Source organism: Maylandia zebra, linkage group LG9, assembly GCF_041146795.1.
Source record: "Maylandia zebra isolate NMK-2024a linkage group LG9, Mzebra_GT3a, whole genome shotgun sequence".
Classification (NCBI taxonomy): domain Eukaryota; kingdom Metazoa; phylum Chordata; class Actinopteri; order Cichliformes; family Cichlidae; genus Maylandia; species Maylandia zebra.
Window position 1 is genome coordinate 8241154 of NC_135175.1, and position 27754 is coordinate 8268907.

General features: G+C 41.2%; 1 long non-coding RNA gene across 1 annotated transcript; it reads right to left on the reverse strand.

Moving 5' to 3' along the window:
* Positions 1 to 244: 244 nt before the first annotated feature.
* Positions 245 to 27728, reverse strand: LOC143420468 (uncharacterized). Its single transcript, XR_013100298.1, has 3 exons — positions 27650 to 27728; positions 22103 to 22274; positions 245 to 1522 (listed from the first exon to the last, which is right to left on the reverse strand). It is a non-coding gene; the product is annotated as an uncharacterized LOC143420468 (long non-coding RNA).
* Between the last annotated feature and the right edge of the window lie 26 nt (positions 27729 to 27754).

The window sequence follows — 27754 nt, forward strand, 5'->3', positions numbered from 1 at the left end:
ATTTAAGAAACCAGCTTCAGTTGTGGCTTCTCTTGTTTTCATTTCCAAGCCTGCAAAAGAATGCAGAGACAATCAGCACTGACTCCACTTATGAGGGAAGCTATTGAGAAGGGCTGAACCAAGCAGCTCTGGCAAAATGATCTCTGATCAAATCCAGTTTTTTGGATGCTGAGAAGATATATATATATATATATATATATATATATATATATATATATATATATATATATATATATATCCCCTCCTTCCTAATATATTACGAAAGCCTTTTGATCTTGACTGCTCTTCCTAAGATCAATCTTTCTGAAAATGTGCTCTTCATCAGTGAAGCTGAGGATATTTGCATTGTTTTCCTTCTTTTTATTCTCTGCTGTTTGGGCATCAGTCATGTGCACATCAGGGGACTGGAATTACAGGAAATGGGCCGATTAACTGCGGGCACGCACTGTACACATAAAGAGCATATGTGAACCGGCTGTATCACTAAATGTGATAGCACTATACTTTCAGATTTTGGCAACACAAATATGGTTTGAGCTCATGTAGATCCATTTTAGAATCTGTCTCCCCAACCAATGGTTATAATTATGACTTTCCACTGTCATTGCCCAAACCAACCCCCTTAAATAATTTAAATGTTATCCATGCGCATGCTGATAGTACCTTTTTTGTATGATTAAAACAACAAGCTGCTAATATGGTTCTGCTTCTCAGCGCTTGTACAGAGTAACAAAGCACACACACAAGGTGACACAAGATGCAGTGATGTTACTGTAACCTGACCTCTGGGGCAGCGCAAACAGCTCGGCAACACCTCTGACTCTATAAATATGTAAAATCCCTGGCATGTTCCAGAGCTCTTGTTCAGCTCTTGGTCTCTGAAACATTCAGCCACCCCTCCTTCCTGCAATGGTGCCCCTCTGGCCTCTTTGGGGAACAGCCAGAGTAAACAATGTAAATAAGTCATGATGACTAGGACTTGTTGGCACACACTAACACAACTTGCAACAGTGCTCTCTTCTCCTTTAGTGAATGTTAGCATTTTAGAGTTGCCTGATAACAAATGCTGTGATTTAGACATTTCTTGCCAACACAACAGTTACTTTGATGACCTTATTTTGTTTGTTTAAGAATATAAAGGACATTGAAAGGGACTGCCAACCTGTCCACTTTGTATCCTGCCTCTCAGCCTGTGTCAGCTGGGATAGCCTCCACAGAATTAATGGCTCTATCATTGTGTATGTGTGTGTGGACCGACAATTCAGTTCAATTCAAGTCCGTTTTATTTATCGATCTTCAAATCACAACAACAGTTTCCTCAAAGCGCTTTTAATTGTAAAGTAAATACACTACAATAATAGAGAGAAAACACCATCAATCAGACAGCCCCCTATAAGAGCAAGCACTTGGTGAAAGTGGGAAGGAAAAACTCCCTTTTAACAGGACAAAACAGAATCAGGATAGGATCAGGACGGCAGCAATCTGATGGAGGTGATGGGAGGGAGACAGGACAGAAGACACACTGTGGAAGAGAGCCAGAAATTAATAATAAGCAATAATTAAATCACAGTGGTGTAAAACACACAATGAGGTGATCGCAGAAGAAACTTGCATCATGTGAAGTTCGAGAAGCCCAGACCGATCGCAACTAAAGGAGGACTCAGGGTCTCCTGGTCCAGGCCAGGTCAAAAAAACTTCTCATTCTACTTTTACATATCCTAGGAACCACATGTGATCCAACAGTCTGAGAGTGAAGTGCTCAATTGGGGTGATATGGTTTTATGAGGTCTTTAAGATAAGATGGGGCCTTGTATGTGAGGAGAAGAATTTTAAATTTGATTCTGGATTTAACAGGGAGCCAGTGAAGAGAAGCAAAAATGGGAGAAATGGGCTCTTTTTGGATCAGCATACAGACAGTAGTGGGCTGTCTTACTTTTTATAGAGCTTAACACTTTAAAGCCAATTTCAGCTCAAAATATTTGGACATTTATCACTGAAGCTTTTCCAAACAAGTTGAAAATGTGCAAATATTAACCAGAGCCCATGTTCAACATGACTGTAGTGCTCATGGAAGTAATTTCTCGTGCTGGATATGTGTATCCAATATGTTTCATTTTCCAATCATATTCCGGAGAACGAGTTGATATATTTCCTCTGGGTTCGTTTATACAGCAAGGCTGGATGCTTGCCAATTATGAAGCTGCCACTCAAGTGCCGCCAGATTGTGCTTTGCTAAATAACACAGATTAATAAGAAAAGTATCTGATTAAATATCTTGCATTTAATGGCTTAAACCAACCCATTCTCTCACACTTTTGCAAACGCGCTGACCATTTTCCAATGGCAGGGTTTTGTTTTTATGTTCAGCACATACTCTAGTCATCCGTATCACTGCTACATATGCGCGTGCTGACTGTGGTTGGTTTCGGGGTTAAGGAAACTGTGGGTTCTTGTCTAATAGGACATCATTCGTAGAGGCACTGGTCGGTTGGGATCTGATGTCATGTCTGATCTATAGATCTGCCTCGACACATTATGATTGCTCACATCTACAATGCCAGTCTAAATTTGATTAGACTGGATGCACAGTAAATCAGTACATTTAATCCCGATGACTCCAAATGTTCACATTTGGAAGAAGGCACAAATAGCTCTAGCTAAAACCTCTTTAACCAATTAGGCAGTGTCATTATTAGTGTGTCTCAGCCTCCCCCCTTTTTTTATGTAAATGTTTTAGTGATTTGTGTAAAGCCCGACTTCACATTCACCACTAATTCTTCTGGTTTGCTTTAAAGCGCACGGTGTAATAACATGCCTATGAAGATGTACATAATTGGACTCAGTGAAACAAGCTGATTCAGTGCCAACATTTGGCCAGACCATTGATTTCTCCCATTTTCATGAAAAACCCTCATCCAAATCTAATTGCGTCTGTTCTTCAAAATGAAATAATTATATCAAGGCGAGCATCAGAGCTTGGCCACAGAGCCATTTTGTGCCATGTTGGTGCTTAATTGATGATGGACTCGGTGTATTCAAGGCATTCACCGTCAGGGCAAAGATACATTTGCCAATAATCCCTTATTACGAGGATGGAGGAAGGAGAATTACTAGAATGGTAGTAGCAGAGGGTTGGGGTTCTTTTTTTTCTGGTTGAGAAGAACGGCGCCTCACTGAAATAGAAAGGAGACACAGTGGACATGTGAGAGAGATGATTAATAGTGAACTCCATTATTGAAAGGCCTCACTCATAAGATGTTCTCATCTCCCTGGGGTGCCAGCACAACACTGCAGGCTAGGTTCACACTGCGGTTGTTGTTGTTGTTTTTTTTCATTACTAGAATTTTCCTCATAACACCGTTGCAGAGAAAACAACCCTCCTGGGGGCTCAGACACCCGAGAACGGATGTTTTAAAACAACTAGGAGGCCTTCGAATTAATCCTGAGAGCGTGGTACTGATTCAGTTCTCGGTCTCGCTATAAAAAGTTCTTCATGTTAAAAGTGCGTCACTGTGAAAGACAATGGAAGCTGGATTTACAGCCACACTCTTTTAGTTATTACACATCAGATCAGGCATAACAATGTGCTACACGTCTAGAAGCATTTTTTTTTGTTTTTGAGGTGAGCACATTGATACTATTGTTCAAGATTTCAGCACAGAAGCCCTTGTGAATTAACATGCCGTTATTGTTTTTTCTTATATAATTTAATCTGAATTCACAATTTAAATGGCTCCTTTTTTGAGAGGGACCATTGGCATGCTCATGAATAAGCTATTGGTTAAGTAGAATGAGTGCTCAAAAGACATTTTAAAAGCTTTTTGGAGCCAATAATGGACTGGGATGAATGTGGAGTGGACCTGAACATAGCTCATTAAACACTGGGGTGAAAAGCTCTCGGCAGGCTCTCGAACGCATGGCTGAGCAATGCCAATCAACTCTGGTGAACCGCTGGGTAGAAGCCGTGGTTAAGGGAACTACTCAAGTCAAAGGTGCTTTGTTTTGTTATTGTATGGAAGCTCTGTGGAACAGCTGTGGACATGTCTAGTGGCAAATCACTCTTTTGATGGATTGAAGAATGGAATTTTTGTCTTGATGTGAATGCAGCAGACTGGTTTTCTTTTCCTTTGTTTTGCTGTGGCACAGTGAGGTAGAGCAGGTCATCTACTGACAGAAAGGTTGGTGGTTCACTCTCTGTCTGCTCCACTCCGATAATAAACCCGATTTTTTTTCCCAATATGTTTCCCAATGTTTATCAGAGTGTGAATGCTAGATGGAAACCATTTAGATAGAAAATGAATATGTGTATGAATGGGTGGATCAGATATTTTGTAAAGCTGGGCAGATCGATCCAAATATCGATAGTATCAATATTGATGCTGGTAGTGATATTAAATTGATACCAGCATGATAGGATCAATACTTAGTTTCTATCATCTAAGTTCAGTACGTAGTCCAAATAACTGTATTCAATTAAATATTGTTTTCTGGAAATGACAAAATTTATCTCAAACATGGACTATGAAGAAGGTCTGAAGCTTTTTGTGTTGACTGTCACGTCTATTTTATTCATAGCCTATAGCAGAGTTTAACAACAGACCCAAATTCATTAAAATGTATTCATATTGATACGAACTGATGATGATTCATCTCATAAATTATAATATACTTCCCTACATAAGCTGCCTTTAGAGTTTAAAAGTATCAGTAATGGTATCACTGCGTTTACTTGGTATCAGACTGACACCAGGATTTGCAGAATGTCACAGCACAAACATGCTGTATAAACTGCTTCGACTGCTCAAGTAGAGTAGAAAAGCACTTTTTAAGAATCAGTCCATTTACCATTGTTTTCACACTTGGAGACTTGATCATAGCCACATCTTATACATGTTAAATACCTGAAAATATACAATCTAGCTGTCCCAAAGGAGTGATTATTTTGTTCTTTATTGCTAGAATAACAAGTAATTTTGGCATTCGCCATCAACTATAAAAATGTCAGCCTTAGCTCTAGGTAGTTCCTGTGTGTGAGCTCCAGTACCAAGACAAAAAGACAGCTGGTTTTTATTTCAGTAACCTTTATGCCTCCCAGTTGGTCTTATTAACCACATACTTTACTGGTTCCCACATGACTTGTTATCAGGGTTTACATTAAAAATGAATTTGCAGGTTATACTTGCTGATAATTCGTCATTAGGCTGTTGTAAGCCCTGCTTTATCGCCTGTTTAATTCCTTATGCAGATTGCAAGGTCAGTGACCTTACAGGATGTGTCTGGCTGTGGTGAGCAAAAGTGACAGTGTTAGTTATTATGCTGTAAAGGGGCCAAGGTCAATTAGAGAGGAAATGCTCTCAGCGCAATTAAATTAATGTTAATACATATTCGTTTCTACCTCAATTAAGTGCCTCAGCTGTCAGATTATTCTGTTAGGAAGGGTTGAGAGTGGCCACAGACGAGCTGTTTTCACCTTTACGGAGCTAATGAACACTGCAGCACATTCAGTCACTTAGCATTTCCTCTTAATTGCTCAAAAGAAAAACACTTTATTTCTAACATCAACTAGCATTGTCTTTTTCTGCTGTTTCCATTTTTGTTAACAGAAAGAGGAAGAAAGAAAAAAGATCAAATTTGACCTAGATTGAGAGCCAATAAGTGATATGTCCTAATGGGAAGCAGGAAACCGGGAGAACTAAAGAAGACCATCAGTCAGCCACAGACAGATAAGTAAGGAGCAGGTAATGGGAGGAAGCCAGCAGTGGCTGGCGTTGGTGGTGATATCTCTATGGAGCAGACATGATGCTTGAGAGGATTTGGGAGACGGTGCTAGCTGGAAGGAAGCCTCCACACTGCAGGGCACATACTGTAGCTGCCTCAGCTGCTAACAGATGTCTACTGTAAGCAATTTTTAAGTGTTTGTAAGTGAAACAGCTTTGGTCTTTTGGGGAATTTCTTTTGATTTTTGTATTCTCAGAATCTGCTCTTCTACCTAGCAACTGCTGCTCAAGTTGCTTTTTTAGCAGTATTTAAAAAAGCCAAAACAAGTAAGCTGCCTTCCTTTAAGAGTGACTGCAATTGCCCTTTGCCTTACAGTGTGTCACACAAAAGTCATTCCAAGACCCAGACAGAAGGAGGAAGAGCTGTCAGTGTATCCCTTATCATCCGCTGCAGCATTGTGGGTGTCAGGACTCCTGCTCTTTTCATTTCTTCCACCCCTTTCTTCCTCTCTCTTCCCTCCCACCTTTGCCGCTATCCCCCGGTATTCAAGCGGTTTGAGCAACGCATATAATCTTCAACCACCCAGCCAGCCCTAAGCCTCAAAGAGTCACCCAGATATGGGCAGATGGAGGTGAGCTATCAGCTAACCTGTAACCATGGGCCTAAGGCGATAATCATTTCAAAACTGCGGGGGGAAATGGTTTTAATAGCCCTGTAAAGGTAACGTTTGTCAGCCTTATCACACCTGGCAGATGCATCGCAGAGAGGGAGGAGGTAAAGGAAAACGGGGGCAGGCGGGGGGAAAGAATCAGCTGATAACAGTCCCTCCCCAGGGAAAGATGAGTCGGGAATTAAAAAAGTGCTTCCTTCAGGAAAAAGTTTAAGGGATTAAAGGTTAGTTGGTTTTTTCCTCTGCTCCATCAGCGCCTCATCCCCACCTTACTTCATCGTTGCTCCGTCTCCAGCCACATGTTGACCTCTGGAATGAGCTTTTATGGACTCTGCAATAGATTTTATTGACGCCTTGTATTTTTGGCCTTCAGTTAGAACTCCAGCTTTCTTTGTCATTATGACTACCATGGTGTTGTTCTTCCGTTACTTCTCGACCTTCGTGTTACACTGAATATTGGCAACGCTTCAGAACGTGACAGCCTGTCGACCTTTTCCATCCAAAACCCCTTTCCCTGATTTAAAGCTTAAGTTTGAAACACCAGCCCCACGGTTTCAAAGGCCCATCTCTGCTAGTTTATATTTGACCTATTGGGTAAGCCTTGGGTGATTCGGAAAGCTTCAACTTATGTTTTACGAGAAGCAAGGCCCTTGCGTGCAGTTACAGTACAGCAAACCTGTACTGTTTCACTGTAGACAGGCCAGGACTTCATCTCCTGGAATTTGAAGGTATTTCTCTTGGGTAACGTTTCACTCGCTTACCTCAGTCTCATGCACACTGGTTGGAATTTATGCAACCCCAAATCCTTCATTTGTTCTCCAATGCAAAAGTTTTATGGAGTGATTATGGAAAAGTTTACTGGTTTGTTTATTATTCCCACAACAAGAGTGGACAAGCACAGGATTGAATGCAGATTTGATGTTGATACAGGAATTTAGTATTTGATCTTATTTGAGGTGTTCAATGTGATCGGCTGACATTTTTACATAAATTTTTATGTCCTCATTGCAGTTAAGAATCCCAAGGGGGTTAGCTGTAATGATGGCTATCAAAAAGTTGGTGGACAAAGTGACAAAACCTTTACGACATAAATTGATCCAAATTTTAGTTTCCATCCGTCTCTGACCTCAACAAATAAACAAAAATCAACAACTTCTGCTGTTCTTGTTACAGGGAGGAAGCATAAGAAACCACTGATGAGGAAGGAAGAGAGGAATACTTAGATTTAAAAACTATTAAAAAAAATTATAAAGAATAAACCAATCAATATTATTTAAATAATAGCCATGCTGTTCATGTTAACAAGACACTAAGCTAAATTTTAAATGTATGACTTTCACTTTACATGCTTTTTGTGGGGGGGGTGGGGGGGGGGTGTTTGTTTGTTATCTAAAATTGTGGCACATTAAACTTTTTAGGTTAAATGATGTAAGTAATTCAATTGTACCTCGTCATGTTTTCTAAGTCAAATGCAGAAGAAAAAACACGTTTATCAAAATATTACTTGTTTAAATGTTATTAAAGTTTTCATATTTCTTCACGCTTACTTTCCTGGAGTACAATTGTTTAATAACCCAAATATCTAATCAGCCAATCACACGGCATCACTTCAGTATATTTAGGCATGTGGGCGTGGTCAGAACAACCTGCTGAAGTTCAAAGAGGATCAAATGTGCAAGAAAAGTGACTGGTTTTTGGAGCCAGACAGGTAGAAGCTGCTGATCTACTGGGATTTTTCCCCACACGCCCATCTCTGCAGTTAACAGAGAATGGTCGAAAAATAAAAAACTATCCTGTGAGCGGTGATTCCCTGGGTGAAAATGCCCTGTTGATGCCAGAGGTCAACTGCTTCAAAATGATAGGAAGATTCTAACTGTAGATTCTTAAAGGAAACAGGGGGATCATATTTAAAACCTTTTTTTTTTTCCTTATTCTGTTCACGCTCTGTCGACAGTCATATAATATTGCGCAAGCAAACACTGTGTCACGTACTGGCACTGATACCCTAAACTGCTCTGTATAAGCCTTTATACATCTTTCAGAGAGAGACAGCTCAAGCATACTTATTTGAAGAGAGTGAAGGCTGTCACACTCCAGACCTTGGCACTGGTCCGAATGATTGGCTAATATCCTTTATTTAATGAACAGAAAACTCATATGTTGGTCTAACCTCAAACCATAAACTTTCTTTGGAATCACCTTGAGTCCATTCGGGCCCTATGAGCGCCGTCCCCGTGATGACTGATTGTCAGCGGCCATGTACGGCTGACAGTGATTACTCTTTAATGGCTGATTGAGCATGTCACCAGTCGCAGTATAACCTGCAGTTTGATATGCTGCAGGCTGAGCCGTTTGACAGCCGTGACAGCTACTGTCACCCTCAGTCAAAGCAATAACGTCCCAGCAATCAGCTGGAGATGAAAGAGCGATGGCTTCCTGTTTACTTGCGCGTCAGTCTGGAAAAAATGGGGAAAAAAAGAATTCAAACTCTGCAACAGTCACTAAGTTGGAGCTAAAAGAAATAAAGACGGGGAGAGAGCAGAGGTGATCTGTAACCCTGCTCACATCCAGAGCAGGGTTAAAGTAGAGGTCGTTCCACTGAGCGCCTCTCCCTGTACCGAATCGCACTTTGAAGTGTTTAGCTGTGTTTAACACTCCCATTATGCTGCAGGGTAGAGATAACTTTCGACACACCGATCTCTCTTTTATTTCCCTCTTTCTTCTTCTCTGCCTGTTTTTCCCCTCTGTCTCACTCTCATAGGCATTGAAACCGTTGCTATCTGCACCTTTAATGCTGTAATTAATTCCCTGACACCCTTTTCATCTCACTAGTGTAAATTATTCTACTGCATGCCTCTAGGTATTAGCTAACACTCTTGATTTAGTGAAGAGGCGAGGTGAAAATTAAAGTTCTTTTAGCAAGACAAGCTAGTTTGCGTGAAAAGAATGTTGCGTCTGACAGCTCAAGTTGGTTGCTAACCTTTGATATTCAAATGTCTTCAGATTTCCTGAACTTTCTGACAGACAACAGGCACGCTGCATTCAGAGCTCGCTCGCAAGGAGTGCCTCAAATGTAACGAGGACGAGAGGAGATGTTCGCTAAACGGGCTGCAGCTGAGGAAGCAGTCTTTGTTGCAGGCTTTGTTTGGACTTTGAAAAATCATCCACTTTCTAGGGTGATTCATAAACAAACAACAACAAAAAAAACATGGTCATGGATCATTTGTTAGCTACACTTGATTGAATTATGGAAAACATTTGTTTTGACAGCAGCCACTGAGGAAGCAGGGCATGTGCTTAATATTAAAATGAATCAAATCCTGCATGTTTGAAGAGCCCTCATCGCCATTTGCTATGCCAGACGAAAGAATGGGTCAGTGTTCCGCATCGTGCTGCCCTGACACTAATACCCAAAGGTTGACAGCTGTGTCTGGGAAATAGGCAAATCTTTTGTTAAGTCCGAGAGGGCTGTGAGTTTGAAGCGAGATGTAAAGATAAAAGTGTACCAGTTTTGTTTAGTTTCTGGAGTTGTTGTTTTTTTTTCGCTTTTTGTATAAGCTCTATGCATGCAAGTGCATTCAGAAACATATTCCCTTAATTCTGGTTTGTTTATATGAGAAATCAACCCAGAATGTGCTCAGTAAGCAGATATGATGATATAATCACAGGTTCAATTATTTTCTCTTCGCAGTAATCATAAACGCTCCACATGAGATGGAGCTCAAATGAATGAGAGCTGCATGCTCTTGATGCAGACTTTAATAGAATCACAAATGAAACTGAAAGACACTGCAGTCTCTTTGCAAGACATTAATTCAGAAGATATCAGCAGTTTTTTTTAAGTACAATTAAAGTCTAAGGAAATAACACGCCTCCTCTAGCTTAGTGATTTTAATAGTGATTTAAACCAGGAGCATAGGAGAAAAGGGGACATGACACTAAAATTAATGGTAATTTTAGTTATATTGCATGCTGTTATTGTAGTAAAACTGCAGGGAATGACACTAATTGCTTTTTTTCTTTTTGTACCTATGACATGGATTAGCATGCCATTGGTTAGAGTGCACTGTCGAACTGAGCAGAGACTGATTGTGTCAGTACTCAGTTGCCCCCATGACCCGAACCAAGCAGCTGAAAATGGATGAACAGATGATCGATGATGATATACCTGCAATCTCTATGTCCAGGTGGTCACGGAAATTAGAGTTATGGCCCTCTCCTCATTTGTTTGAATAGGGCTTCGACATAACTGCCCAAATTAATGTCCATAAATATTACCTAAATAGCTGGAGAGTGGCAAAACTTGCTTGTAGAGGAACTTGGGGTAAAGTAAGTAAGTATTGTCAACTTTACAATACAATGTGCATTATTCAGCATCTTTTCAAATACTTATTAAAATAACAATGACATATCTTCTATTGCTAATTTAACAAGTAGAGGCTTTGACATGATTTAAAAATATTAAGGCATATTGTGCATAGTGGGAGGTTACTTCTGGATCTTTCTCACTGAGGCATACTGGGCATCAGCTGGAGCAGCACTCGGGTTTTGCTGCCCACTATCCAGTGGAAGACAGCTTTCAGGCATTGCTAAATCTCAGTTGCCTCGATAAGCCTTACTGCTCACTGTTTTCCCTTAATTTTCACCATTTGGCTACTCTCAGCCAGCATCCAAATCCATCCTCCTAATCCTGCCTCGCTCCCCATTGCTGCCACCTCTCTGTCTCCCACTCCACTCTCTTTTTTTCTGTGCAGCTGTCTTTTTGCTCTTACACAGTTCAACAGCGGTGGAAGCTTAGCAACAGCAGCAGCGCAACTAGCCTTAAGCTCTCCACATGACTCCTAGTCTGGACGAAGTGGTGTGCAGCATCACTTGTGGAGGAGTTTCATCAGCTCTGGTGTCTCCCACGATCAGCCTCAGCCAGTCTCATGCTCACAGGATTATAAGTATGATGGACTGAGCTGCATTCTTGCTTTAATTTACATTTTCTGCAGAAATAGCTGAAACTAAACATCAGTAAAGACACCTCTGTTACTTTCCCTTTTGCTTGAGTAGGATTTCCATGTAACCCAGTATCTGCTAGCGCACAGATGTCTTCTTAACTAATAAAACCTTGTTTTAGGGTTATTTCATTCCATTGGCAACTACACGACAGACCTATTTGGCATTTAACCAGTGCTGATGCACTTATTGGCTGCCATCAGAGTGTCACCTGTGCATACAAACTCAAGTGGAGGAGTTAAAGTTTGACAGTTAAACTGCCCCAGACACACAGTTATACACTTCCTGGAAATTTTCCTTTCCCTTCTATCTGTCCCACCAGCTGGTATTCCATCACTGACCTGTAATAGAGTCGACACAGCCAACCGAACTGTGTCCAAAGGTGTAAGTATACCCAATTATGCCAGCTCCTTCCTGCTGTCTCCCATAATTTCCTGAGTGTGATGTCACTGTTTTTTTGCTGGAGGTGCTACACATTCAATAGCTGTCCTGGCAAGCCAATGGGACAACTAAAATCATTTTTAGTGACTAAAATGATAAATGCATATTAGCCTTTTTAGTAGGTAAAACTATTGCCAGCTCTTCCTTGGAATAAGCATACGTATGTTTTATTAGCCACACTAGCACACCGAGCCTGGGAATAACACTGTCTACCTGACAATCATTTCCAGACTAAAATATCTCAAGAACTATTGTTGTGAAATTGTGAGGCAGAAAGTTAGAGTCGTGAATTGATTCATCTTTTTGAATAGCTTGCATCAAAAACATTTCATTTTTTTTCTTCCTGCATGCTTACACTACTATTAGCTTTCAGTTTGTGTGCAGAAGGTGAAAAATGGTGGCACGGTGCACAGTAGAGATAAGGACATTACTTTTATTGTTATTGCATCAAAGGACAAGGGTGCAATGGTGAAATGAAAGCTACCTCCAGGACAGAAAAAACTGTATTATACAGCTAGCACAACTTCAGCTCTTTGCAAGCATCTGTACGACATGCTAACACAAAGCAAGCCAAGAACCTAAAGTGATGTTAAAGCTGAGTATATGCTGAGCCCAGCCAAGCAGCCAGAGCCAGATCTCAAGCACGTAACAAAAGCAGTGATGAGCATTCAGACTTTCAGCATTGCAGCCTTCATTTCTACCTGTTCATGTTTCTACAGTCTGTGCCGATCACTTTAAGGTTTCTTTGGGGGTGGTTTTCATCTTTGCTTTGGGTTGTCGGCTTTATGTACATACATAAACTCTAAAAGAAAGATTGTAGATCATGAGTCCTTTTTAGGAGAGCCTCAGGTTTATATTGTTAAATGGTAATTGTGAGACAATGTGTTTTAGGTCATTTGCAGAGCAACAGGATAGTAATGTAATAATTAAGTAACCAACAGCATTACTTTTAAGAAAAGTAGTGAGTAATGTGTAATACATTACTTTCTTTGAGTAACAACCTCAGCATTGGTCACTTGGACCTCTTTCTGTTAAAGGCAAAACAATATGTTAGTGAGTTTCTGTTCAGTGTTTGGATTATTGTTTAGTGGACGCTGGAATTCTGACATTAGCATTGCATCACTACACAGCTTCACGCTAACTAGCTGACTAGCATGTCTATTTCTCTTGTTATTCTAAGTGTGCTTTCTCCTAACATTCTTGATCTAGAAGTTGTATAACAATTACATGGAAACTGTTTTTCTCATTAAGGCTTGAGGTTTAAAGTCTTACATTTGTGGGATTTCTGTCTTGGCTCACTCATGAACATTACAAGACAAGGCAGTTGCCACATACTTATCCTGTTTTAGCTCCTGCAGGTTACACCCCGCTGTCAAAACCTGGATTGTGTGACTTGAGAAGCTAAAAAAAATCTGACAGCACACAGTAAATCAGCTGTAATAGGGATATCTTGCAGTTGATTCTATAGGCCTCTTATTTAATTAATACTGTATATAGCATACATATTAAACACCCGTTGACTACTCTGTGTCCTTACCGGTTCTCTGACATAAACTGTGCCCCTGACACAAATATTTGTTTACTCACCCAAAACTCTAACCTTGTGTTGATGTGTGCGTTTGTTTTTTCCTAGTATAATCTCATTATCTGCAGCAGGAATCACAATTCAGGCACAGTTAATCTGTGCTTGGATAAAAACAAAAACATAAAGTATGGCCAGCACGCTGGCTGTGATAAATAGTGACAGCGATATCACAATGAGTTCTGGAGACTTTACATTTTTTTGCTTGGATGTGTTTTTCTGCGACGTAGCATCTGTTTGACAGCAGATGGAAATATGGCTGTGCTGTGTCTTATCTGTGTCACTGTCACATTGTGTTTCTCTCCCACCTTCTTTCTCTCTGCTCTTATACCGCAGTAAATCTCGCAGTCATGACAGCCTGAGGAGTCTGCGGTATCTTCAGGGAAAACAATTACTTCCCGTCCTTTCTATCGCTGTATGCTAAACTCAAAATCCTAGAGCGAAATGAAAGCAGCCTCCCACCTGTTTCCATACAAATCCTCGCCTTCATATGTCTATGTAAATGTTTCTGTATACAGTACACACACTTGCTTGTCTGTGTCTGTCCATCTCTCTCTCTCTGATGCATTCAGCAGACTGTAATGGAGAATAGCAGGTGGATTTGCGGCCCACGCTTCTCGCTCTATGTTTAACCTGCGAGATTCGACACCCCCTGAGGTGGTGTGACACGTCTCTCCCAATGGGTGCCTGCTTGAGTATAATTAAACTTTGGTGGAAAAAAAACTAAACTTGTGTCAGTAACTGCTGCCATCAGCGATGTGACTGAAGTCAGCTCTTCTGTTCTTTTGTTACTCTCTTAACATTGGGGCATAACATTTTCTTAGATTTTGTTGTCTTTTGTTTTGTTTTTACTTGGCTACAGAACTTATAAACTATAGCAGGACCCTATAGTGCTTTTCATAAAAACATAAAAGGAATTTCATAATGCTGCAGAAAAAGTATCAGAATTCATTTTAAGTGGATAAAAAGATATTTGTGTCACTGATGAGAGAAATGTTGCAACTGAAATTAATTTGATTTTGCACAAAATTGAGTGCATATGAACTGAATATTATTGTTAGTGGGTTAACAGTTGTTTGTCTGACATGGAATAAAAACTATTTAAATTTGAATCTGTCCAGCTATAGACACAGGTAAAATAATTTGCCTTTAGCGATACCTGTGGAATATGTGTGTGTGTTTGCATGAGCATTTTTAAGTGTGATTTACCAATCTTTTATGCATATAACTACAGGGATTGTGTACTGGCCCTAAGGGTTTGTAAACCTACAACTTTTCAGCTTCTACACTGTGCCTGAGCACCTCCTGAGCAGGCCCAGATGGAGAGCTGAAGGTGCGATTGCAGCTCTTAACGCGCTGCTCAAGCTGCACTTTCTCTGCACACAAAGCTTCTTTTTAATAATGTGCAAAATGAACAAATTTTTTTAGACTTTTTCAGTAACTGTAATCAAATTTCTGTTAACTTTTTTTTTATTCTTATGTCTGTTATTTCTGATGCAACACATCGCTTTCACTTTTTGCCTATGCTTGCGAGACCAATTAACTGTTATGTGGTTATTCATAGAAAAGATTAAGCTAATTTATTCAGTTCAATTCAATTTTATTTAAATGGCACTTGTCTCAGTGTGCTTTTTTATTGTGAGCATAAGACCCTACAATAATACAGAGAAGGCCCCACCAATCACATGACCCCTTATGAGCAAGCACTTGGCGACAGTGGGAAGGAAAAACTCCCTTTTAACAGGACGAAACCTCCGGTAGAACCAGGCTTGGGGAGGGACAGCCATCTGCTGTGACTGACTGAGGGTGAGGGAAGGAACAGAAAGACACCGGATCATTCTGACTTCCATATAGAGAAAAAACACTCAGATCAAAGCAATGCGAGACACAGAGCATGCATGCAGCCATTTCCTTCCACCTCAGTGGGGTTCCTTATGTCTGCCTGAGTTATGTCATTGGAGAGATTCCAAGGATGTCATCTGCATTCTCTTCACAAGACACAATTCAAAACACTCTGCAGGCTCTTTTGCGCCTACATTCACTGCTGCGCTTATGCAGCAGCCCAGCCAGGCTCAATCTTGAGCAACATGTCTGGGAATCTGTGTCTACGGATGCATAAACATTCTCAGAGGATTTATTTTAACCATAAGTCCTGTGTGAAAACAGCGAACCAGAAAGATCTGGCCGAGCCTCTCGTAGTATGACAGTTCTAATCTTCTAAATTAATATCCCTTTGGTTATCAATTATAAAACCCTCCCTTCCTTAAAAGCAAGTATGCAGTAATGTCTGAAGACTTGGATTCTGTATTCCAAACACTGATCTCATTTAATTTGCTGGAGTGACATAGTGTGTGGCCACGCAGCTGTGAAAACAGAGAGATTCAGCTGCTGAAATTAAAGGCAGCTATTCTCATAAAATAACCTTGACATGTAGGTTTCATGGAATATTGCTATACTTAAAACTAAATTATCACATGTAAGGCGGTAAATGTCTTATTCATCTGGGGCTACAAAACTTGGATTGGCCTCATTACTCTTGGATTTCAAGTGATTTGACAACTACCCAGAAAGTCATTTCAAATATCTTTCTTTTTCTAAACACTGCTCAGAACCAACCGAAGAAAATAAAAGATAAAATAAAAAGACGAGCAATTAAAAAGCTCTCTTACAAAAGCTGTACCCTCTAAACCACATTTCCACAGCAAGCACTCATCCTCATTGCTTCTGTTTCTATTTCACTATCCATCTCATCTCCATTTCCTCTGGTCATTCCTAATGTTCCAGTCCGTGTCCTCGCTGAATAATTACGAGAGGCCCATCTTCACCTGTAAGAACGGTCAGGACCTTTGCTGAAAGCATGACAGTCATCTTTCCCCCTCACTCCTCTGCTTCCATTAGCATTACTGGTCGTTGTGACTGCAGGGCCATTCCAGGGTCAGGGCCCTTCACTATGGGCTGTAATTGCAGTGGTTTGTGCACTTGAGCGCTGCTGCACCCACTTAATGAATTGTCACCCAGTTTAATATGAAATTACATCAGGGTGAATCATAATAGATTAACAGGGTCTGCAGGGTTGCTCCCAAAGGATAATCCATTGCAAATGGCTGATTACCTGTTTAAAATTATTACAAGGAACATATGAAGTGGATTACTCTGCCAAAAGTGATACAATCTGATCTCCCTTCCATGTGACTGGATTACTCTGAGAAAAGATGGGGACAGATGCCCATCCTCATCTTGCTTTAATGGCTCAGAGCTTGCACTGAAAGCAGCAGCAGGACACTGGAACTTTTTAATCACTGTACTGTAAATGTATAATTATTCTAATAATTCTAGCCTTAAGATAACTTGTACATTTAATTTATTTAAGTATCTCATCAGGAGTGACTAACTTACTAATGCCTTGCCCACAGCCATGATTAGGGTCTGCCTTTATTTTAAGATCATTTACTAATGAAACCTTCCGACTTTCAATTAAAGGATAATTCTGGTTTATTCCATCTTGGGTCCTTTTGGTAGCATAAGGCACGTTGGTTGTGATGAGCAATAGGAGGAGATAGTCAGTGTACAGAAGGAGAAAAATTCAATGTCAATTGTCCTTCTTCTTTAAAGGGTTTTAGCCATTATGGCTAGCCTTGGTCTTGAAGTGGCTAGAAAGGACAATTGAGCTTTTAATCATGTTGACATTGGTTAAAACATTTCTCCTGCTTTAAATTATGTAAGTATTTCATTAAAAACTGACTCACTACTGTCTGCCCACAGCCATAAGGACAATCTGCTTATATTTTCAGATGCTAGTCGAGTAAGACAACCTTCCCTCTTTCAATAGTTTATTTGAGCGTGTACCACAGTACACACCAAAGCAGAAAGGCCAGGTTATATAAGCATTTTTAGATATACAGTCAGATTGTTGTTTAACATTGATTTTAGTGAGCTGTTTGCCTCCTTCCAGCGTTTGGATGCTTGTGTCAAAGGTTAACCAAACAGTTACTAAAGTGTAAGAACAGTTGTTAGCTCAGTCAGGCAGGTCATCTAAACAAGATATGATGCAGGACTATGTTTCATTTAGTAGATATACATTTGACTTGAAGGTATATTTTGGAGGAACTAGATATGATAGGTGGTGTAGGCAACAAAGAAAATCAGTGTGATACAAAGACAGGCAAGTATAGCATTGAAGATACAAGAGGTAGAAGTACTGAAGATGGATGAAATACGTTGGATCAACCATCCAAAGTGTCATGGTCTCCGTGCCTGCCCGGCCGGCCCCACAAGGCTACATGTGTTGTTTGGTTTTCTCTCTCTCTCTCTCCCTCTCTGCCTGGGCGGAGCTCACTGTGGGCTCCCGCCCTTGGCCCACACACCTGACAACAATCAGCTGTGATCACCTAGGAGCACTATTTGAGGCTGGAACACAGATCCTCTCGTCGCTGGATGATTGTACTACAGACGTTAGTGATTCTCCCAGCTCCTGTGAACCTGTGATTTGTGAGTGACTTCCCTTTCTTCTGCTACAGAGACTTTCCTCCCCGGACCTGTGACCTCCCTGCCGTGTGAACGTGTGTGAGTTTGGGCAAGAAGACGTGAGCGAGTGTGAGAGAGCTCCCCCGTGATTCCCTGGAGTTTGGATTTCCCTTCACTGTATATATCGTGCACTAGTGCTGTAAATAAACTGTTTTTGGAGACGTCTAACCGCTCTGCACTTAAGTTCCTACTACCAAAGCAATGGACTTTCTACAAGAAAGCATGTGGAAATGAGTATCAGGAGTGATTTGCGACAGAAGGATAGCAGGAAGAGAGCAAGGGAAGGTTTACAAAATGATAGCGAGATCTGCTATTGATGTGTGGTTTGGAGATGGTGCCACCAACAAAAACAGGAGGCAGAGCTGGAGGTGTGAAGGTTGGGAGTGAGCAGGACGGGCGGGATTAGAAACGAGCTCAGGTTGAGCAGCTTGGAGATAAAGTTAAAGAGTTAGGGTTGAGATAGTTTGAACACATAAGGAGGAGGGATAGCGGATATGCTGGATGAAAGATGTTGAAGATGCAGATGCCAGGCATGAGGGTCGGTGTGACTCTAAGGGAAATACCCAAAAGAAGAAGATTGGCATTAAGTTGAGTATTCTAGAAGCTGCCTAGAATACAAAGAATGCCTTGCCTACCTTTCTGTTATTAGGGAGGGGGGTGACTTAGTCCCTTGCCATTTGCTACGCAGAATCTGATCCCTACAAATGCAAAATGCTTTCAGTAAGTTGTAACTTTGATTCTACCTGAAGTGAGGTAGACCTAACTTACTCCCAGAGAAGAAATGTCAGATCGGTCTCAGTGTTTTCCGTTGGGGTCCTAACCCTCCTAGGAATATTTTCAACCATATCTAAATTTTTTCCACATTGCCATAACTGAAGTGATCGCTCGTATGTGGAGCAATTAGCTGAGTTACCGGTCATTAGAATTGAGGAGTCACATTTCTCTGTCACACAGCTGACACGAATCATTTAAAATGCAAAAAATGAGTTACAATGGCCGATTCGCTCCCGCCATAAATAATTCTAAGGCTTGTGTTTTGCCCCCTCACATCTGAATCAGTTGATGCATTTTTTATTGACCGGGACCTCCATTAGACATGCTGATAGATGTTCCTGACACTTGAGGAGCACATTTTCATACATCCACACAGGGATGATTATTAACAGAGATAAGCAGAGTGAAAAGACACACAATTATGTCCTCCCCCAAAACCCCTCCTCTCGCATCGCTTCTTTGATGGCAATCATCTAGCATTTCACACCTCGAAAACCAAGCAGACAAGCCAGCGCTGTCAGGAGAGCTGACCTAAAATCAGAGATACATTTCCGATATGAATAATAGCAGTCTTAGTCAGGCAACATAACCCATCATTATTTGTACCCTCACCCAGTAAATATAAGAAGGGAGCAGCACTTGTAATCATGGCAGCAGCTCAGTTTGTTTACTTCTAATTCATCAAACAGTGGGATCTAAAAGGCAGTCACTATTGACTACCTTAGAGCAAAAAAAATTGTCTTTTGGGAGGCAAAGAAAACAACTAACAGAAGGAAAATTACAGATGTTATTGAGTTTTCAGTTATCTCTATCATTCTTCGTGATTCTCTGCCATTCGGTAAACACGGGATGTGAAAGCTCAGTTTCTGTGCTTTGTTGTTCTCAGAGGAACCTATTCACCCTCAAGTGTCATCAATCAGTCAGTCTGAAGCATTACGGTGGAAAACTGCAAGATGCCTGTGTTTTTTTTATTATTATTATCATTGCTTTCACACCCTTGTGCTTTTGAGAAATACTTAAAATAATTCAAGTTAACTTTTAATAGATTAATCAGTGCTCTCATTCGGAAGTTTAATTCACATCTATTCAGACGACACTTTGAAATTTTTCTGACTTACATGCATCTGCAATGCACCCCGTCTACTTGAATAACGGCCCTGTTCAATAAGTGCAGAAGGAATAGACTGAGAGTTCATCATTATTACGGTTCGCACAAAGTAACAATCATCACATCTTCCACCTTGCTCTCTGTCCTCTGATGTTTACAGAAATGCATGAATGAACTCCACTTTAAAAGCTATTCCGAATAAATGCTTTCATTGATCTGTTGTTTTGCCACATAATTATCTGAGAGGGGAATCTGTTTCAATAGTTTTAATGGACCTTGGCCAAGTGGGCAGGCTCGTATGTACACATGACAACATGGCTGTGTAATTATTCCAGTAAAATAAATTGGACGCAAAACCCGGCTCGTGCGGTTGCCAAGGTGCGACATTCTCAAACACATTTCCAGTCACTCGTCTGTTTTTATCTACAGTGTAACATTGTTTAAAAGTCCTGAATTAGGCTTTTTCTCAGTTGCTCAGAACAACACAGTGTAGATGCCAATCAAACGGTCCCTACTGGCTTTCAATCTCCCAGCCTTCCTGCCCCAGGCTCTGGAGATGGAGGAAGGCCGTCCTGGGGTCACGGCACCCCATGTTCTCATTCAGAGAAGCCCCACTGCTGTTCCGTTCTCATTACCCACGAGCCCCATGTCTGCGCAAAGCCCCTTTACAACAGCATGCCTCAGCTCCGGGTCAGAGGTCAGGAATTATTGAAGTTGTTTTTATTTATTTATCAATCTTCAACACTCTCTGTCTCTGTGACTGTGAAAAATGCAGTTTGGAGGGGCGAGTTGAAGTGGGGTTTAGTTGGGGGGGCAGTGGGGAGATGCTCCAGGAAAAACCTTCAGGAGATCATGCATTTTGGATTTGATGGAACATCTTGTATGAAACTGGAGACTGTTAACCAAACAGTTACTGCCTGTGTGACTGCCTGAAACAAAAGTATTATTTATTCAGGAAACCGAAATTTGTGCAGTAGGAGGGATTAATAGCAACAAGCACAGAGAGGGAATGAATAGCCTTTTGTCAGGCCTTCGGTCCTCCTTAACATCTGCAGGAAAGTTAAATAGTTCCTCCCATATTCCAGTGATGGAAATAAAAGCTTGTATTTATGAAGAACGGGGCTTTTTCCTTGCTCCTTTTTTATTTTCTTTCACATTAGAAATCTGGGACAGAATTATGACATTTATGCAACACTTTACAGTCAGTGTTTGCATCACTGTTTATATGTTTTGCTACTGATAAGGAAGAGTCTGTCTCCTAAGGAGATGAATCTGAAGTGCTGTATTTGGTTAATTTAGTAGTGCAGTCTTGTTTATGCCTATACTATTTCATCCTGGCACATTAGCCCTTTACGATTTCTTTCTGTACACCTATGCATCACTTTTTGTTGTGGCTGCTATTTATGTATTACTCTCTGTGCCAAAATGGTCATCCTTAAATTTGAGTGTCATTTTAGAGAAGTGGATGAAGCTGTAGGAAGGTAAATCTGGCAAACAGGGCAGGTGGTAAATGATAACTGTGTTTGTGTGGTTGAAAGCCTGATGAATTTTCAGCACACTATGTGCCAGGATGCAATAGCACAGCAGCATGTGTTACAGTTCAGTCATCTCCTCTGGAAGTGCTGAGTAGTCTTCCTCAGCATTCTAACTTCAGCGCAGTAGCTCATGGTGTACAACCCATGATGTAAATGATTAAAAGAAAGAGGATGGCAATTCTCTTTCGCAGTATTCATCTGCTACGCAGGATTCTGGTCAGTAACAATGAATGAAAAATTGTGTATTGTGGTGGCAAACCCAGAGTGACACTGGAGAGAGACAAAATAAACAAGAACAATTCTTTAATGGCAGAAACAAGTACTAAGAAGAATATCAAAAAGTCCATATAGGGCCAAACAAAACAAGCATTAAAAAGATTAAAAGAAAAACTACATAGAGCTCTAACAAAGGCAAAGTCGGGACTGTATGCACTGATCAGGTGTAAGATTATGAGCACTGACAGGCAAAGTGAATAACACTGATTATCTCTTCATCATGGCACCTGTTAGTGGGTGGGACATATTTGGGAGTGAGTGAACATTCTGTCCTCTGAGTTCATGAGTTAGAAGCAGGAAAAATGGTAAAGCATAAGGACTTGAGTTCTTTTGACAAAGATCAAAATGTCGTTGCTAGACAACTGGGTCAGAGCATCTCTAAACCTAAGGTTGTCTGTTCCCAATCTGCATTGGTCAGTATCTATCAAAAGTGGTCAAATTTGTAATAGTTTGTTGCATGTGGGGCAGCATACCTGTGACCAGTCAGGATGTCCATGATGGCCCCACCCCTGTCCACTGCCTATGGGCATGTTAGCATCAAAATTGGACCACAGATGGAAGAAGGTGTCCTGGTCTGATGAATCATGTTTTCTTTTACATCATGTGGATTACCTGGTGGATGTTCGTCACTGGCAACTGGATGCACTATGGGAAGAAATCAAGAGAGCAGAGAGCAATGTGATGCTTTGGGCAATGGGAAACATGACGGGAAACATCTTAACCTGGTTCGGGAACAGCACCATGCAGGACAGACGAGCTCTACAGAGGGTTGTGCGGTCAGCTGAGCGCACCATCCGCTCCGAGCTCCCTGACCTGCACTCAATCTACAGCAGGCGGTGCTGGACCAAGGCCAGGAAGATCGTGAAGGACCTCAGCCAACCCAACAACAGACTGTTCTCTCTGTTGAGGTCAGGAAAGCGATTCCGCTCCCTGAAGACCAACACAGAGAGACTGAGGAGAAGCTTCTTCCCGCAGGCGATACGGTCTCTCAATCACACCACCACACAGTACTGACCCACACATATGGTTCTTACACACACACTGGACATTCTGGACATTGTTTTCACTTCATCACTTAAATCACTTTAAGCATATTTGCACTGCACAAGACATAATGTGGATTGCACAACACTGGTCACTATATTCTTCATTTCCAGTTAATACTTGTACAGCTGCTGTTATTTAGTATATATATATTTATTTATTTATTTATATTTCTTCATACATTCTTATATAGTTCTATACTGTGTATTGTGTATTTTGTTGTACAGTTATTTTATTTTCAACTTTAATTTATATATTTTATCTTATTCTTTCCCAGTTAAATGTACCCTTCATTCTAATTTGTGTTGTACAGTTATTTCATTTTTAACCTTAATTTATATTTTATTCCCTCCTAGTTAAATTTACCCTTTTTAATTTTTCATATTTATTTCCTATCTTATTCATAGCCTTTTTTTTTCTTTTGTTTTCTTTAGGTCACGAGCAGTTGTCTAAGCATTTCACTGCATATCGTACTGTGTATGACTGTGTACGTGACAAATAAAATTTGAATTTGAATTTGAATTTGAATTTGAAACCTTGGGCCCTGCATTCAATGTGGATGTTACTTTGAGACATACAACCTATTACTATTACTATTACTGCAGGATAATGCACCCTGTTTCAAAGCAAAAATGGTTCATGAATGGTTTAAGGAGCACAACAACAAGTTTGAGGTGTTGACTTGGCCTCCAAATTCCCAATATCTCAATCCAATCGAGCATGTGTGGGATGTGCAAAGACACCGAATTCAACCATGATTATGACACCTGCACTTGCTACTAACATTCAAAGGATCAAGGAAACTTGGCGCGGTTAACAGCAATCCACTGAACTTTTTCACAAGTAGAAACTTGATAACTTAGTGCTGGCGGTGCAGGTTTGCCACATGTAAATAATCAACATTTCGATAATGTTACATTGATTTTACAATTACTCAGGTCTAAAGGGACCAGTAAGAACTGGGCGAACAATTAGCCAACAGTATCTGCTGGAAAACCTTTTGTCCAGGCATCTCTGGGGATGTGTCTTTGAGATGTACTTAAATATTTTTCCAGAATATACAGCCCCCTCACCTTCGCCATAGGCCCTTAGCAGGATATTGTGCCCTGCAAGGAGGTGGACTCAAGGACAAAGAACTCATGAGGTTGACCCGGATTTTGAACTCAAGATGCCCAAAGAAAAGCAGGATAACAAGGAAGAGGTGAAATCAACTGAGGAATCACAAAGGTGGGAAGAGAACAAGGACAGGAAGCAAATAATAAAGCTGCACAATGAAAGGCAATAACCAGAATAAAGCAGGAAGTAACCAATGGGAACACAAACAAGACTCAACCAGCATCTAATAGGTTGTTTTAATATCGCGACTCAATTATAGTTCAAGTTCTTTTACTATTTGCATGTTCACAGAGGTGAGGGTAACAAAGTGTGGTCGAAAAATGCCAAATGCAGTATATTTATGTAAAAGAAGGAAGTCAGATTTAACCTGTACCTGTGAAACAAACTGACATCCCTGAAATTAAGGTTGGTCTGCACTGTGAGGCAACAAAGCTAAAGTAGTATTGTGCAGTATTATTGTTTGATGGACAATAAGGAATATCTATTGGTTTGCATTCCACGCTTATCCTACTATTCTCCAGTGAATACACAATGATTTAATAGGGGAAGTGTGAGGTGGACCAGCCTTGGGCGACAGGCCCCCCTCGCAGCAGCTGTTGGCGCAGATGTAAGGTGACAGTAATCAATACTGATTATTAAAGTGGGAACACCATCTCTAGTGTGTGATTAATCTTCATTCCCCCATGTTTACAGAGCCTCTTCTGGCCCGTTCACCTCAGAGGGGGAGCGCCCCCCCCCCTCCCCAATTATCTCTCCCCAGAGACAGGAAAAACAAAACACCGTCACCATTAAAGATACTCACTGTCAGTGCAGAAGAAACCAGGCACAGGTCGTCACTGCGATGGAGTCCACATGCGCTGTAGAAATGTACAGGGCAGTGCACGCCGGCCACATCTGAAGGATATATGTTCTAAACGGCAATGTCTGAAAACATTTACCCCTGCTAGGCTAGAAATTATGTTTACATCTACAACTCGTAATAAACAAACCCATAAACTATGACAATAAAACCATCTGACAAACCAATCCCCTCATCCGGTCATAGATGTAGACCCTGAGGTTGTGATCTCTGCCATCAGGATGTTGGCAGTGGATCCTATGGGTCCTTCAGGGCAAGGTTTGGGCTCTTTGCATTGTTCATGGAGCTGTTCCTGGCCTTCTTTGTTTTTGTGGCAGCAAGCATTGTGCAAGTGTGTGCTAGGTCAGCAACAGCGTTTGTGCTGATGCTGTTTAAGAAGCGTACACATAAAGGGCAGGACCTATGATTTTCTCAGCAGAACATGTATTGGTGTGATATGAACAGCAGTGGTTCATATCATGTGGTTTATTGGTGTATGACAAAAAAAACCATTTTATTAGGAGTCTCCTTTGTGAGCTGATTTGCCCCCATCACCACTCGCACAGAGCACAGGCTTTTTCACATGAACATGGAGCGATGGTGCCCTTGGCTAAATACTGAAAAGTATTAGGAGACGAAATGGTTTCTTCCACTATTACAAACAACTGCCTTCCTCCAGCCATCAGTGATGCCATCAAAGTTCTGCTCTGAGAGCTTAAACATCTATTTTTTATCCATATTAGAGAATACAAAATTGCAGGTATGATATATTTATGTCCCCCCTCCTGCTTCTCTTAATCATTACTATATAATTATCTCCATATGAGCAATGCTTTTAATGCTTTGATCTTTTTTTTCTGGAGTCAATGTAAAACCATTGCACAAACCCTACATAACTAACAACATGTCTCTGTACAGCATGCGGGACTAGCTTGTTCTCTTCAAAAGTTAAGTTCTGTAACCTTGTCGTATGGCAGCTATTATGAAACAAACAATTCATCATCCTTGCTCCGATGCATCCACAATCAAATTCAGATTAATGTTTAAAACAGAAACAAAACAAAAATCAAATTAGAGTCACTTAGAGTATGGATTGTTTGGTTTGGGGGCATTCATGCTACCGGGTCAATTAAAGGTAGGATCAATAATACAATAATGAAACAACAATGAAGCTTTGGCATTACATGGAGGGGAGACCGAAACTGCCTTGAGTGATGATGCTAATCAGTGACGTACAGCAAACATCCGGCCATGTATGTGCAGTCAGAAGGCGAATGCTGCTTCTCGTGCAGATGTGCGTTTGATATGCATACACGGCGCACCCATTAACATTTTTGGACCGGGTTGAAGGCTCTCCCGTCTCCATCGCCTGTGACTGCAACAGATGGTCACCTTCTTTCTTGCAGGGCTCCCCTCCCTAAATACTCCCCCACAGGTGTCAGGCTCCCACCACCACCCCCTTTCCTCCATCATTAAATAATCCGTGGTCCCACCTCTCCTCTCCCTTCTGCTGCCTGTCAAAAAGAGGGAAGCTTTCCTCTGTTTAATCCACCATTCTTTCTTTCCTCGCCTCCCACTTCCTCTCGAGGACCCCCACCTTCCCGTTCTCCCATCACTCAGCACCTGTGAGGATCCCACCGAGAGGAGAGAGGAGATAAGGCCTTCGTTCACCTCCGTCTCGCTTTCTCTCCGCAAGAGGGGTTGGGAGATGGGAGGGGGTCAGGTAGAACAAAGGGGGAGAAAGCGCACTGAGACATTGGGAATTCTTGACAGCTGTTTCATTTGGAAGGCAATCTCCTCTCCCGGGTGCCATATTTGAAAAAGATAGGGGAGAAGAAGGAAAAAAAAGACAGACTGCCTGCATTCTTAGAAGAAAAACGGAAATAGACGAAGATCTTTAGGAAAGTTCAGAGGATTAATTTGACACAAGGCCGAGAGGATGATAGAAGGCAAGGAGGAGAAAGAAGAAAAAGAAGAAGAAGGGGGAAAAAATGTTTTCTTTGTCGGAGTAATTGCTCTCAGCCAGTCTAGTGTGCAAACTGGGGAGAGATTATAGGATTTATTCCCATGTAGATTTTCAACTGAGACGCTTTGCTGGTGCCACCTCACCTCCTCCATCCACCCAGCAGAACGTGCAGCCTGGGATGCTCTGTATAAATCCATAAATCCATAAATATTGAGCAATACCGGAGCGTCGTGTCTTTTACTACCCAGGATAGTGAAGGCAGAGCGAGTACACATAGATCAAGTGCGCGTGTGTCAAAAATGACAACGCAGCATAGGTTCGCTGTACGGGATGCACAACAGCTCACTCGATGTTTTGCAGCTGGAAAGCAAACCTTTTGTTCGGTGTCAGAGGGCACACGCCGCTTCTCAGAACTGTAATCACTGCTGCAGTTAAAGGTGGGGCGAAGCAGAAGGCAGCAGGAGGGATGGAAACACTAATTATAAATGCTATTGCACAAGTAGATGCTCCGTAGAATAATTCACTTATTTGATGTTGAAAACACTGAAACAACCCGAATTTGGGAGGAGAGATTATTATCAAACCCGGCGACCACATATTTGCATATGTTGTGCTGCTTTGTTTACCAGAACACTTCAAACAATGCATTACCATTTCAAAGCCGGTCAAGTACGTGTAATTCCTTGTCCACGCATGAAAACAAGATGAAATTACATTTGTCGATTTTATTTATTCTCACATTTGTTTTCCCAGCTTAGCTCGGCGTTGAACTCCCGCTGACTCTCTCATGGCTTCCATAAAGCAATCTGGGGTAAACGGTGTTGCTGCATGAGAAGATGCCTCACGAAGGACAGATGCCTCAAAGACACTTTGTGAAGAATCAAAGGCTCCCCATGCTAGAAAAAGAAACTTGTGCCATTCCCAACACATGTCGCCAATCAAACAGCCTCACAGAACACCTTCTGTTTCCAATCCAGCTTTAAAAGCAAAGGGTCCTGAATGTTCTGTTCAGTGTGTGTGTGAGAGTGAGTGAGTGAAATATGGCAGGCCCATTACCTTCCACGGAGCCCATCAGGGAATAGCCCACAGTTACCCAGGAGCTCCTGACAGCCTGTCTGTCTCTTTGCAGCAAACCAACAGTGTGTCATACAAGCAGGAACA